A 15,135-nucleotide genomic window follows, 5' to 3' on the forward strand; every position below is an offset into this window, starting at 1 on the left:
AACTCTGAGTATACACTGCGTGGCTGATTTAGAGTACAAAACACTTTCAGAGATCACTGTACAGAAGCTACAGGATTCACTCTACCCACACCACTGACATACACTTGTGAGGATATCTTATCCCAACCACTGTCATCACTATATGACAACCATGCCCTGGCCCAGCAATCAAGGATCCTCAATCCTCACCACTAACACCAGGGAAGTTGTCTCCTAGAAGAGCAAAGGATAAAAAATACACACAGTAAAGTTCAATTTCCCTTAAGTGCACACAGAGATCACAGTCAGTCTGGGGCTGGTTGCTCCCTTGCTCTCCAGGTCCCCAATAAGACTCCTCACTGACACAGCTATAGGGTCCAGATCTCAGCCTAGCTGGCAAGCTAAAACCTCCAGTAGCCTCTCTGTCCAAACAGTGCTTCATGTCCCTGCCCAGATAGCTGACACACACCCACACTTTGAGATAAGTATTTATACAACTTCACAGACACTCCTAGGAAAGGCTGACACAAATTGTCAAAGTCGTTTTAATGGACAATTTCAGGCCAATACAGCCAAACCCCACTAACTGTGAATAAAATGACGAAACAAGTCATGGGCATTCAGAATTGCCAATTAGCTGAAACACCTGATGTTCATAGGTTCATAGGTAGGTACTAGGCTATTGGCCCTAGGGCCTATATAAGCCTAGCCAAAGGTAACCTGGCTTTCGCCACCCAAAAAAAATATTTTCCTGTGACACTGTCGAGCAGAGCCACAGAAGTGATCCCCGGAATGAATTTCCTATCTCCCATCCAATCATCAAGATTTTTCTTGAACAGTGCTAATGAGGAGCTTTGTTTGATATAGATAGGTAGCTTGTTCCAGATTATGGGAAGTCTCTGGGACAGGAATCTATCCCTCTAAGCATCATTTGCATATATATCATGTGCCACTGATACAAGAGGTTTGGGAGATCACTTATTGGAAGTTCTAGCTTTGCTGGGGTTTTCATTTAGTTTTTACTGATTGGTTTTTCAGTGACCTTCTCACTCATTGTTTTACTTAATCTAACTTTCTAATCTTTAACTATTCTTAAGAGAAAACACAGTGCTATAATCTTACCTACAGACATAAAGAGCAAGCAGTACTGGGTTGATGGTTCAAGACAAAATGCTTTCAGTCTCTCACTGAACCATAGTTTTTAAAACACTAACAAACAGCTCTGCTAAGGCCCTCTCAAATTACATAATTTGGACACTTAGGTATTCCCAGTATTTACATTACATCATTTTGACACTTAGTCTGGAGTTCCCAGGCAAACAAACTGCATTATTTAGCAAGCTAACACCTGCTCAGGAAACTACAGCAATAAAAGACATTTCACATGTATACCCTAACAATTATTCTTTACATTAAGACAATAGAAAGAATATGTTCAGCCAGATGCTTCAGCATCATTTTTTAGATAATTGTAACTTCAAAGATCATTTGAAATGCTTGGCTTGATTTTCCTTACAGCAGATGGCAATGTTGCAATAATCTTGAAGGTCACATTTTACAGTGTTTTCTTTCATTTAAGAACACAAGCCTGTATTTTACATTTATTTATACAAATAATAGAATTATGTATCAAATTCTATTTGACTAGGCTGGCAGCCTTCGCCCATCTTTCCCCAATCTTCACACCTAGCATGTTTGGCAGCACCACCTCTGCTGCCCCTGCACTAACTGCCCCCTCAGGTACTCCTGCCTAGGAGGATAGTCCAGTGGTTCCCTCAGAGAGTAGTAACAGAGGCAGTGCATATCTAGGCTGGATGGAGGGGCTGCTTTCCCTCATTTTATGTAGGACCAGGAGGAGGAAAAGAAGACATCAAATGCTCCAGCCAGTGGCGGAATGAGGTGACAGTGATGACGGTCCAGTTGGTGAAGACTCAATTATCACTGTCACCCAGCTTGATGACCATGATCCTGGATGTTCCCACCCTCAGCACATCCATGTTACCAATGTCTTGTGTCCATCACCATCCCTGTGTTTCATCTTGTTTGTCTTGTGTGTCTGCAATTGCTTTCTCACCTATCCAACTTATCAGACCCATAAGTACCTGTGTCCCTTCCCCAACTTTCCTCTCTCTCTCAAAAAACAAAATGGGCACCTGCACCATGAAAAAAAATTCATCCCATACATAGCTCTCCATTTTGTACATGTGTCTTCTTGGCACACTTGATTCAGTGCAATTGGCTATATAACATTATTGTGTTTTGGTCACCCCTCTCTCTGGAGGTGACAGTCCAAATTCAGCTAATATTCTGAATATTTTATCAGTTTTTACTGTTGAAGAAATGGATAGCTATGGTTCTTTCCTACCTCCCTTCTGCACATTCCTGTGCTACTTACTATTTTTTCTTCCCCCGCTTGCTCCCCATTTCTCCACTGTCATATGTTCCTCATTTCTTTTCTTTAATACATTAGTGAGTGATGGTGCACATCACACACCAACGTGCAGCAATGGCAATATGAATGTACTTAGAAGTGATAGATTCAGTTGTATTCAAATCCAGTACCATCTGGCTCCTAAAAGGAATGTATTACTGTATTAACTGCATTAACACGTGCCGCCACAGAGTTAGTTAAGTAGCAGGCGCATTCCAGAGACTCAGTATAACTGTTACACTTTAGCATTCCTATTTAACTACTGTCACATCTTCCCCATTTTTCTTTAATGCATTATTGTGTGATAGTACACATTATGCACCAACATGCACCAACACTATAACAAAAGTAGTTAAAAGTATTAGCTACAGCTGTATTCTAACCAAGCACCATCTGGTCTCAAAAAGGAACATATCACTGCATTAACACCTGCTGCCACAGAGTCAGTGAAGTAGCAGGTGTATTCCACAGACTCAGCACTGTCAGACTTTAACAGTGCTGCCACTGGAAGAGTTACATGACATTCCCTTATATACTAGTCATTCTTAAGGTGTCTCTTTTATCTGTTGTGCAATGCTGCACAAAGAAGATAGGCACAGCCAAACCTTCCATTCATTCCTTCAATGCCCGTGATTGCTCTAAGTGCTACATCGTGCAAACAATGGCCAAAAAATATACAAATGAAGAGGAGGTTGGATGACAATGAAACAGAACGTGATCCATGCACTGCTTACTTGCATTTCAAACCTTGAAAGACATACATATAACACCTTCTAAGTCTAACCTGACCCACTTGATGTAAGCATTCACAGTTCCATCTATATGCCGAAGAAGTGCTGGCATGATGTTTGCATCTGTTATATGGAACCAAGGATTTGGGATTCAGCAATTCTAATGAGTCAGACCTCATTTGCAGCTTCACATTGCTGACACCCCTGAATCTACAGCAGAAGGCAATCATGTAGCTAAAGAAACTTAAGGGGAGAAGAATTGTTGTTGAACACAGAAGACAGAATATTACTTTGGGATATATCCACACACAGGAGTACTGATTTTTAAATTATACACCTGCGGTGGTGGTGCTGTGGTAGCATTGTTGCCTCACAGTAAGATGTTGTCCTGTTCAATTCTCAGCTAGAGCGTCTTCTGTGCGGAGACATGAGTGAATGGGCATACCTTCGTGAAGGATGTGCATCAGAGCTGGCAACTCAACATGTAAAAATCTCCTGCCAATCATTAGCGGACCGGAGTTCTGCTGTGACGACCCCTAACCGGGAAAAGCCGAAAGACACAACAACAACAACACCTGCATTTCATCAGCTATATATTTCATATGCTGTCATGTATTTATTTTGATTAGCACACACTTTACACTTTTATCTGTCTGCATTACTTACAAGTGTACTGTTCATTTGGGGGTGGGGGTGGGGAGTAAAGCTACATATAGCACAAAAAGGATTATGTTGCTATTGCAACTTCCCTTTTGTTGCACCAGCCTAGTGTCACATGTTAAGGTCAGTTATGTACATATGTCACACATTTTCTTTTTTTCTGTCCATGTAGGCTCCTTTCCTTGGCTTTATTCCAATAGTTTTAGAATTCACTGTGAACAACATCACAGAGTCTACATGGGTACTTTATACTTGTTGAATATCTCCAATATGTTGCCTTGGATGAGTGGCATGAAATTCAGCTGCTTATGCAGTAATTAGCATGCCACATTGTTTACCTTATTTGGGCAGGGGTGTGTGCTGCTACTTGGCACTTACTGAATTTAAAAGTTTCCTTTCCCATGTGTGCATCTCACAGAAACTCACACATGGTGGAAAACCACAGTGTAGGCTTTATTGAATCCCACAGTCAGAGTTTTCAAAGTGATTACATTTGTATCCTAAAGATTAAAAATAAGGAGATAATATAATTCCAGAAAATTTTAGAAGTCCTTCTTAGGATTGGATAATCAAAATTTTGAAAAGCTAGTGTGTGAGATGGGTGTGGCCAGGCAGTAAGGGAAGTAATTATATTTCTTCCAAGCTCAAAAGCTCCTAGACTCCTAGTCAAGAAGAACTTACCAGTAAATTTTATGAAATATTAAGTAATTTGCAGCCACCATATTTATTATGGTCAATACAAATGTTCCTCAAGATTTAATAAACTCTGTGTAGGCACCGTATAGGGCCTACATGGAATGTTTCCATGTTTGTGGTCACGGTTTCTCCTCAGCACTGTGCCATGCATATTAATGATGACACATTACAGAGGGAGAGCCGAGGAACACAGTTATTGAATAAATGCTGTGAGTGGTGTAGTGCTAACCATGCCTGCAGATGAGTATGAGACTCCCTGCAACGTCCTTTGTTTTATTTTTATTTTTTTCCTTTGTTTTATTTTTATTTAATTTTTTGAGGCATTTTTCAGCAGCACGGGCAGAAGTTGCACTCACATATAAGACAGCAGACACCTGCCAGACATCTAAAAATAGAAACCGGATGCAATTAATTATTTATTTAAAGGTGTGTTTAAGCATGTCTAAGCATGTGTGCATGGTGCAGTGTGGTGCTCAGCACTGCTTATAGGCAGCTCAGTGGTATATGTGAAGGTATAGTAGATTTCTTGACATCCTCATAGCTAAATGGGTAGAGTTACGGCTTCATGTGCAGTAGGTCCAGGATTTGAATACATGGAAGGGAAAGTATGTATTTAATTTTGATATACATATCATGAATTTTGTTTATAGAAGATGGCCCTGCTGCTCTCTACTAAGCTCTGCTCAGCTACGCTTAGACCTGCTAAGCAACACATAAACATTGTAATCACTGACGATGTTTGTTTGCTGCTCAGCTCTGCTTGGCAGGTTTGCATGCTGTTAAGGTCTGCTAAGACTACAGTTCTACCAATTTTCATGAATCTCAACTGTGCTGAACTGGTTTTCACAGTGCTAAGTGATGCAGTACTTTTTGAATGTTGCCCATTGATGTGTAAGGGCATTAAAACAGCCTACATTAAGCTCAATAGGTGGGAATACAACACAATCCATTCCAGTTCTTTCACTGACTTTATACTATGGCTGCTGGTGGTGAAGGTGTGCCCTTTTTGGAGCAGTGTTGGGACATTCTGGAGTCCAGGCTCATGGTTGGGCTCCTCATCCAAAAACATGAAGACAGGCTGCTGTGGGGCAGTTTGAAGAACTTGGAGTGTAAGGTAGAGGCCTGGGGCCAGCTGGTAGGAGAACTCACCAGTGTCACTGCTATCCCATGCACAGATGAGCAGTGTCATTACCACCATGATGACCTGAAAAGATGGAAAAGGGGACTCGTCGACACCTAGGTTTAAGAAGTGAGGGCATGAAATGCCCCACAAGTATGTAAGCACTTTTTCAGCTATTTTACTTTATTTATTTATGCATATATTTATTTATTTACATTTATTTATTTACATTTGTTTGGGCGGCCACGGTGGTGCAGTGGTTAGCATTGCTGCCTCACAGCAAGAGGTTCTCCGGTTCGATCCTCGGCTGGGGTGCCTTCTGTGTGGAGTCTGCATGTCCTCCCTGTGGTCGCGTGGGTTTCCTCCGGGTGCTCCGGTTTCCTCCCACATCCCAAAGACATGCTGCAGGTGGATTGGTCACTCTAAATTGGCCCTAGGTGTGCGTGTGAGTGTGCCTTCTGTGGAAGGTTGGGCGCCGGGCTGGCAACTCGACACCGTAAAACTCCACTGCCATTCAATGTGCGGACAGGGTGATCTGCTGTGGCGACCCCTAACCGGGAAAAGCCGAAAGAAGAAGAAGATTTATTTACATTTGTTTACAGGGAAATTCCAACTCGACACAGGTCCTTTTTCAGTGGAGGCCCTGGGAGAAAAGCTCCACAGAACAATAAATCAGCAGCAGAGTACATGAAGAACAATTTAATATACATACAATAGCAAATAATTCATACTGCAAACATTAGCTATACATACAATAAGAAACATTGTAATGAACAGATATACCAATAGGCAGGAATACAGCAATTTTTACCAATATGTACTCTGAATGTCTGCATAACTGATATGCAAAATGGTGTGCTTCTTGCCCAACAGCTGTAGCTGAGAGGGCTCGCAATGTCGAGTTGCATGTCAGGAGCTTGGCTAGGTTGTTACGTGAGTCTGTTGAGTGTGGATGCATTACGCTATCTGTAGGGAAATAAACAAGAAAGAGTAAATCATTAACTTCAATAAAGTGTATACAGTAAGATTTGTATTGCAATAAATTTGGACTTAGATCTGTAGTGCAATAAATGAATAATGCCAATTGTAGTGTAATAAAACATGAAACAATACCAATAACTGGATTAAAGTATATATACAATAAAATGTGTACTGCAATAAATGTGAAATAAGAGCTGTAATGCAAAGCATGAATAATGCCAACTGTAGTGCAATAAAAACATGACACAATATCAATAACAGCATTAAACTATATGCAATTAACTTTGTAGTGCAATAAATGTGGAATTAGAGCTGTATTATAATAAATGAATAATGGCAACTGCAGTGCGATAAAAACATGAAACAATACAATAACAACCAGGAAAATGGTGAACATCAGGACTTGTTGTTGTAACAATTGCAGTAGAGCTGTATGCATTGAGGCTGTAAGGTAAGGAGCTGCAGTCAAGTATAACACTGTAATAGCTGTAGAATGCAAATCTAATGGCTGCAAATTGTACTGGTTAACTCATATACTACTGTTCAAGGCTGTCTCTAAGCCAATATTTTTCACATAATGCTCTGTCATCTACAGACATCAGGTAATAAAGGTATATGTGTGAGGTAGCCCACTCGATTAGCTGATATTGTTTGTTGACTTCACAGATATGACACTGAAATATAGCTTACCTACTGGTTGCATTATGCTTGTATTTCATGCGTGTTCTATTCTCACTGCAGTCTAGTATAACACTGTAGTAGTACTTCCAGGTCATATTTTGGTTCCTGGTGAGCTCTAGGCAAATATCAGTCAATAAGTAATCAGCAGTTAAATCCTCTGTATATAGTACATTTTCCCACATACCATCCATGGTTCAAATCTGGAGGCAAGTACCAGTAAATATTACAGTAGCAGTCATGTAATGCTCGCAATTTGTTTCTCCACAGGAACTGCAGATAAAAGGGTGAGGTAGCCCATATTATGTGTAGATAATTGTGTGTTTAGATGTCACAGACTGCTAAAATCATTTGGAAAAATGTGTTCATCAGCAATGTTCAGTCAGAAATACAGAAATAAAACGTGTAATCCCGGTATGACTGTATGCCTGGACTGTCTGTTAAAAGTTGCTGCAGTCAAGTAATACAGTCTATGCAGATGTCTCCTGCAGTCACTGCTATTGGGTTCTATTCCCATGCCTGCCAACCAAGGCATGACAGCTGTTTAGTGTCTGTACTCTACATATACATGTCTCGCAAGTGTCACAATTTCGTGTTATGTAATTAATAGTTCATAAGTCATCTGTCACAGGATTACCATGAAAATGATTACCTAGATTTCAAAGTATCACCAAATCAGCCCACAGAACACCTTGCTAGTTACATAAGTCCTCCTGATGTGCAAGTGTTCTGTGTAGTTCTGTTCCTGCAGTTGTTACTGCTTGGCCTATATTGTCTCATGGAAATAGCGTGATAGCTATGTACATGCTACATCAGCTATAGGAGACTTATAGTCACTGTACACATAAAGAAAATACAGACCCTTACAGTAGATAGTAATAATGTTGTCAGGGAATTAACCTGCAATCTTACTTCTTCTTCTTCTTTCAGCTTTTCCCGGTTAGGGGTTGCCACAGCAGATCACCTGTCCGCTCATGATTGGCAGTGGAGTTTTACGGTGTCGAGTTGCCAGCCCGGCAGCCAACCTTCCACAGAAGGCACACACATGCACGCACTCACACCTAGGGCCAATTTAGAGTGTCCAATCCACCTACAGCTTGTCTTTGGGATGTGGAAGGAAACCGGAGCACCCAGAAGAAACCCACATGACCACAGGGAAGACATGCAGACTCCGCACAGAAGGCACCCCAGCTGAGAATCAAACCAGAGAATCTCTTGCTGTGAGGCGGCAATGCTAACCACTGCATCACCATGGCCATCCAACCTGCAATCTTACTAATAGAATGTTTTTCTCTATCTCCCCACCCCTTATCTTCATTTATTTCTTATTGTTATTCATTGGTTCTGGTTTATTATTAACATATGTTGTTATATTAACTGTATTTTGGGATGTGTTTTATTATTGCTATGTATTGTAATGGTTGTATATTAACATATCTTGTTAAATTAGCTATTGTATTAGCTATAATGGCATGCTGTTAGCATGCTGACTGTTCAATTATTTATTTCTTGTTTCATATAATATGCATTGATCTGTAATTGGGGTATTTCCAATGTTCTGCCATGCTGTTATTGCTAAAAAATTACTTTTTTACAACTAACATATACTTATTGCTATACTTCCATTGACACAGCACGTCAGGGTGGGCCAATTTCAACTGATCTCCCTACCTTGCCTCAACTGGCAGTGGAACCAGGTCCTGGCACATCTGGGACCCAGACAGGTGGTGCCCCCTCTGTTGCCCCTGCACCATCTGTGGTATCTGGTTGGACTGCCATTGTCACCCAGGATCAACTGCTGGTCATACTGCAAAGGATTGTTCATCAGAGCTATGAATGCCACCTGCACTAGATAGAAGGAATGCTGGCTGACCTGGTGAGGCAGCCTCACCCTGGTGCCAAGTCTCCAGTACAGCCACCCTTGGGCAGTGAAGGAGCCGTGCAGACAGTACCATAGGTGGGGACGTCAGTCATGCTGCTGCTTTCTGGAGGCACATGTGACTTAGATTCTACAACACTCTCCCCATCCAAGGTGTTCACCCCGTCATGTGTCACACACTGCCCCTGTCTTCTGTCTTGTCTGTCTGTGAATGCATCCACTCCTACCCAACTTACCTCCCCACATGTACCTATGTTCTTTCCCCAACATTCTACTCTCACCTTACTAAAAAAAAATTGGAGAACTGTCCCAAAAAAATATCACCTCATGAATAGCTCTCCAATTTGCAGACATGTCCACTGGATGCAAGTAAGTTGGTTCAATTTACTTAACACAGTTATGTTGTCTTCACCCCTGTCTCTGAGGTTTGAGAGTCAAAGCACACAACTGTTCCTGTACAACAAATGGATAGCTATGGTTCATTCCTACACCCTTCATGCACATTCCTACCTACCTTTCACTATGTTTTTCCTCTGCTTGGCCCCATTTCACCACATTCATATCAGCCCCTTTTTCTTTTCTTTATATTTTCTTAGTGAGCATTTGTGCTAAGCTGCATGGTGCAGTGCACCAATTCGCTTAGCTGAACTTAAATGGAGCTTTCATGATTAAATGTGTTTATTACATTGTCAGATATATGTACAAAACAAACACCACAGCCATGTTTCAAACCCAAGCCCCTCACACCCACAGCATACTCCATTAACCCACCACACCACACAGATATTAATTAAAACAGATGTTTTCAGCAAAACATAGTGATTACCACTTACAGTCATTGGACATGTATCAGTGGAGCTACGTGCTACACCGTACTGCACAAACTGGAATAAGATTTAATGCAAAAATGTGAGTGTACCTTGGACTCTGCAGCAATAATACACCACTAGACAGCCACAGACATAATAATGGATGTGAGTGAGACCTCTGATAGCAGGTACATGTGCCCTTTTATCAGCAACATGTTAAACACACCTGCTAAGGCATCAGTGGCAAAGCACATGTTCAACTGGGATGCTGATGCAGAAATACAGCCATTAATATACTGATGGATGCAGACAATGTGTGTGTCACAGCCTGTATGTTTGCACGTATACCTTACAAATACATCTGCTACAGCAGTGACTCCATAGCTCAGTCCGTTAAATGCCTTGCATGCAGTACATTTTGCCACACACCATCCTGGGTTCAAATCCAGTTTTGTGTTGCAGTTCAAGTACATTATTGTGAAGACAGCAAGTAATGATTGAGTCGTGCAATTTTATCCATAAAGCTTACTGCTAATTAATGAATTTATATCCAGTTTTGCAAGTCAAAGGCCTGCAGGTAGGGACACTACACATATACATATAGCCTAACTATATGTCATCTACTACTCTGTTATTGGCACAGTTAGAAAACAGACATAGCTTAATCACATGCCTTGACTGGACTGTAAAGGGTACCCTTACCCTGGCTCTGCTGTAATGACAGGGCTGCCACAGCTTCTACAGTTACATATACAGCTTGTTGTCCTCCAAAGTGTTCACACTCCTGCCTATATGTCCTAAGCTGCAGCCTGTGACACACACAGCTGTATGTAAAGGTAGCTGCTACAGACCAACCATAACTCTCAAACCCTAGAACAAGGAATCCAGACACAGCCATATATAAGGGTGGAGGGCAAAGGCCCAGAGATAGGGACATGTTTAACAGTTTGCGCCTACAAAGATAGTTGATAGAATAACAACTATTGCATTATCAGGCATAGTCTAACAGGTATGAAGTCTGACAAGTATGAAGTCTGACACTCAAATGCCTGTCTTTCATTACTAACCTCAACCCACAATGTGTGCCAGTTAACTGCCAGATGACTACAATGTCATGGCACACTGACCACACATATGAGGACAAAACTGTGGACATACTGCATAAATCTCTACAGTTGACAGTTATGGTACCTACCCTCTGTGATGCTGTAGTCTCCACACATCAGTAATGTCCATCTTAACAACTAAAAGAAGTGGCCAGGCCTACATGAATACCATATATATATATATATATATATATATTGCACTGTGGTAGCATTTCATTGGCTAATGATAGTGCAATTCAGCTGTTTTGGCTGCAATTAGGAAATCTGATCCACAGACTGATGCAGAGGCAATTACCTGCCAAGGAGCAGTACCTTAAAAAAAGAGACAGCTGGTTATGGGGAACAGGTCTGTATGAGACTTCACTCACACAGAGAGTGTATATTCAAAAGATTATCAGAAGCAAAATTCAACAAAGGAGTACTGCACTACACCAGGTGTGTAATAGATTTTACCGTATAACAGGATACAGAAGATAAGATGGAGGTATGGAGAATAGGGATTACAGCAGTAAGCCTGTCTTAGATTTATGGTGATGACATGTCATTGATACTCTGCTGTCCTACACCTTTAGGCATGCGTATCATCTATCCCTGATTTTCACTCACATCTTAGCTCTGTCCCTGTTAATCTCTCCTACAACTGTTAGCTGTTGTAGAAAAGTTAGTGAATTACATGTAATACATAGTGACAAACGTAAGGGTGTACACTCATGTAACATCAAATGAGGTACAGTAAGACACCTCCTCTGATTCTGTCAACGTCTCACATAAATATTCTAACATTTTAACACTGGCCCTGTATGTCCTTGATGTACTCTGGCTAAGTCCTTGATTCTGTTGACATTTGTCCCTGTTTGGTTGTGAGCTATGCCTAACATACCTGTCAACTTCTTACAGCAAGAAGTCAGGACAGATCCAAACTTAATGGGTGGACAAAGGCCCAAACCAAGTGGCACTGGTTAAATATTGCCTGTACAAAATAAGAAAGTGAATAGAATAACAGATATTACATAATGTTCACATTTTTTCTAAATATCTCAACAACCAAGTAACACAGATAGAACTCCTTAGCATACGAAAGCTCTCATCTAGATGAATAACATGTTGCTTACAGTACGTGTGCAACTTGAGTAGTTGCTGAGATATTGTAAGTTGTTTACTGAATATTACAAATGTCATAGTTCCTGTGTTTACTAAAACTTATAACATTCAGTTTAAGACCTAGAACCTACAGAATACTGCCACTATAAAAATAATTTGTGCTTAACAGTTTGGTACTTATACATCTTTCATAACCTCTATGGTTCTAGAAATATGAACATTTGTTTGAAATGTGAGGACATAATTTTATTCTGTCAGAAGTCTTAGTCTCCGCCCATTGGTAGTTACAGTGCAAACATCCTGAGCTTCATTGGAGTGAATGAGTTAAATATTGACTGTACAAAGTAAGAAAGTGACTAGAATAACAGATTTTACAGTAGCATAACTGTGTTCTGAAGGGTATGATGCCTGAAACTCAGATGTCTGTCTTTATTCTCTGACAGCAACCATCAATTATTGGCCAACCATTTGTCAGAAATCCACACTTTTGTGTGAAAATGACCAAGACTATGAGGCAAACATCTTGACATTCTGTGAATATCTGTATAGTTGAAAGGTATGATGCCTACAGGGAACATATACTACAGCAGGTTTGCATTGTTGTCTGTCATTGTGGCACACTAGTGTTGTTGGCTGTCTCATATAGTGGTTGTAATACCACACTGCTATTTGTCTGGTAGTGTCCATATGACATATTAGTGGGAGTTAGCTCATAGGGAACACACTATAGTAGACTGCAGTGCTGGGATTAGGAACATACAGCAGAATCTGTCAAGGCACACAGGAACATACCCAAGTATTGCTACTATCTTGGTAGTATCCACACACATAGTGTGTTGCCAGACTGTGGGGTATGATGTTTGAGGGATCAGTGGGTAGTGCAGGCCATTATGGGCGTACTGGATCTGTATATGGTGGACATTCATGTATCTGGTCCTGTAATTTATTCCCCTTTTGTTGTCTTTCAGGAACCATGTACCACAGAAGACATGCTTCCTTCTCAGATGCAGAGAATGACATAATAGTGGATGGACAGCACCATCATATCATGTTGTCTAGGGGGAGGCACAATAGGGAAGAGTTGGCAGCATTGCGGGCAGACCTTGTGTGGGATGTCAGTCAGCTTGGCCAATAGTACAGGACCTATGAGTAGGTCTGACACCAGGCCACATACATGCTGAATGCTACATGACGAAGGGCAACTGATGTTGCCAGGGATCTTGACACCACCAGTGGAGGACCTGCAATGGAACAACCAGTATCAGCAACAGAGAAATTCCTGGTGAACCTAAGAACACATGACAGCTCCCAGGCATCCATTACAGCATACATCTTGGAGGTGGGGGTCACAGTGCCCACAACAGAGGAGTATCCAGGTATGCATACTGTGTTCACCAGTGTAATACTGTAGTAGTCATTGTGGCAGGCTGCACATACCTGTACACAGGTGTCATGTCTATCTGCATTGTGGGGGAGTTGGGATTTATGCTCAGTTGTGCACAAATACAAAGAGTATCAGCAATACAGCCAGTATCACAGTAGCTACTGTACAGTGAATAAATGCACATATTACCTTGTAGTACTGAAACATTTGGTGGTGCTGACAATATCTCTATTTCACTTTTTCATAGGTCTGTCAGTTGTGGCCTAAGTCTGTGGTCCTGTACCTGGTAAGTGTGATACAGTTTTTTACAGATCATATGTACCCTATGAAAGCTAAGGGCTACCATATTGCCTTATGTACAACTGCTGTGTTTATCCAGAGTAGAATATTTGTATGTTCCATTCTGGAACAGTTAACTACAGTTCATAGACTGGGTAATGAAAGGTGTGTATTTGAAAGACCATTGACACGTTTGCACTTATAGTTATGGGTGGCTACGCAGCCTGGTATACCTGAGGCGATTTCTCCAAGATGCCAGTTTAAACACAAAAGGGAGATGGTACATACCTGAGGAGCTGACACTAGTACTGGCATATCATTCTGAAGATAGGTGGACTGGGTTTTAGGTGTAGTTCTATCATGTATAGTGTCATATTGCATACCTTATAGGCAGATTGTTCTAGCAACTTTAACTGGATGTGGCTGATGTGCATGATATAAAGGGCTGGACTTGCCTGTGTATGTTGTTGTGAGGTTGTCTGTTGTGCATAGAAGTGGAGATGAAAAGATGTGAGACTGGTAATGCAGTTGTGGATCCTCATTTATATGAGTCTGTGTGGATTTCCATACATAAAAGTGCAGGCAGTAATGTACTACTTTTATTGTGGTTTTCACATGTGATTGGGGGGGGTTGAAGTCTGTCCCACTCACAACCTGATGTCAGTTTCTCATTGGACTCTGATGATGGTAGCCATAGTGAGGCACAGGTGGGGTTGTTGGGGACGGATCTGTCCCAGAGGTTGACATTCCTCTTCTGCCCCCATTGTCAATGCACACAGTAAGTATGCCCAGACATACCCAGTCCCCAGAGACCACAGATAATGGACAGTCATAGGATGGTGACATTGAACAGGAAGTGTGGCAACTATGGCATCAGTGAGTGCAGACACTCGTCATAGCCGGAGAGCTGGTGAGGTCCCACACAAATGGATTGACAAGGGTACTTGTAGGAGGACTGCTGTCCAGCCACCACCTGTTGCAGGTGTCACAACACAGGTAACTCAGCACATGTTTTGGGCCATCGAGGAGGTACAGGCACATTCTGAATGCAACACTAGATGTATGCTTATGACTATGGATGAAGCACAGTCTGACATCCGTGACTGCCTCCACTGCACTGAAGACACTCTGAATCAGTTCACTGATGCAGTGGACAGACAGTGGGCTGAGAAAGTGTCTGTCTTGGACTGTGCATTTTCTGTGCTGGAACATCTGGTTGGGGTTGGGCATCAAACACGTAGATGCAGGTCAGCAGCACCATCTGCTGAGTGTCCATGTAGCTGTGCACAGTCAAACTCCTG

The sequence above is a fragment of the Protopterus annectens genome, chromosome 8.part0 (genome assembly GCF_019279795.1).
Source record: "Protopterus annectens isolate FY-2018-M chromosome 8.part0, PAN1.0, whole genome shotgun sequence".
Taxonomy (NCBI): domain Eukaryota; kingdom Metazoa; phylum Chordata; order Ceratodontiformes; family Protopteridae; genus Protopterus; species Protopterus annectens.